The sequence below is a fragment of the Oncorhynchus masou genome, chromosome 23 (assembly GCF_036934945.1).
Source record: "Oncorhynchus masou masou isolate Uvic2021 chromosome 23, UVic_Omas_1.1, whole genome shotgun sequence".
In the NCBI taxonomy this organism is placed as follows: Eukaryota; Metazoa; Chordata; class Actinopteri; order Salmoniformes; family Salmonidae; genus Oncorhynchus; species Oncorhynchus masou.
Genome location: NC_088234.1, coordinates 21,633,580 through 21,634,951, shown reverse-complemented (window position 1 = coordinate 21,634,951; position 1,372 = coordinate 21,633,580).

Genomic DNA, 1,372 nt, shown 5'->3' with positions numbered 1-1,372 from the left:
CACACACACACACCTAGGAAGTCACCTTTCCAGTTTAGTTAAACAACAGACAGTTATTTTCAGGCCTTTACATGCAGCCTTCCACAAGGCTCAACCGGGAAGTGAAAGGCCCTCTAGATGGAGTAGCCTAAACAACTTGTCTCGATATCGAAGATACAAAGATACATCTATCTATCTACAATCTACATCATGAAGTACATCTATCAATTTAGACACCAGAAAATGGTTGTTGACATCTACATAGGTGTGGTAACTATTAATTGCAGACGTAAAGAGTTGAAGCTTAAGCAAAATGGCTCCATTCTGGCTCTGACAGAACGACGTCTCTACTGAAGGGGTTACAGAAGAAGTAAAACAGGTATCTGTCTACCTCTAAAACAGTTAAGTTAAAACCCCTCAGGCACTTTCAGTTGGGTAAATTGACTCCCCCTTCCTTTTTTCTCTCTCTCTCTCATAGGGCGGCGCACAATTGGCCCAGCATCGTCCGGGTTAGGGGAGGGTTTGGCCAGGGTAGGCCATCATTGTAAATAAGAATTTGTTCTTACCTGACTTGCCTAGTTAACTAAAGGTTCAATTTTGTTCTCCAGTACAGTTGCCAAGACATGTTTCATAATTCGACATCTTTTTGTGTTTGCATGTTCAGGTCATGTTTAGGTCAACTGTTGTCCTGTTTTTCTACAGTGTGTAATAAATGAATGTAAGTAAGATATGTGAATGTAGAATGTTGAAGCAAGTGTAATTACATTACATAACTATTACACAGGTACAAGAGCAACTTAATAAACAGTTACCATATATGTTTTGCTATGTTTTCACTTTCAGTTAAGTGAGGCCAAAGTAGCTGTTACAGCATCATTGTTTGTTAACTACATCAGACATTGCATTGGGCTATGCAGATCCCCCCCACATTGTTTTTCTGTGAATGTGCAGAGACACCCACAAAACTCAGCAGTGCCCACAGGATGTGACTCGGACAGTGTGTGATCAGTTGTCATGGCATTGGTGCAACGGAAATCAACCTCTGAAATAGCTATGAGAAACTGTGACAAAGAAGAGCAAGATACCACAGACCCATCATTTTGATATTTTATTAGAATGTATTATAAAAGCACCATAGAAGCTTTGAAAATACCTAAAGTACACCCAGAATACAAGTCTCAAGAGTAAAAAAGGGGTATATTATTTGCTAAAACCGTATATTGATCTATATAGAAAAATATTAGAAAATACCTAAAGTACACCCAGAACACAAGTCTCAAGAGTAAAAAAGGGGTATATTATTTGCTAAAACTGTATATTGATCTATATAGAAAAATATTTGAAAACACCAAAAACATCAATCTCAAGCTAAATCTAAGAAACTTTAGTATAA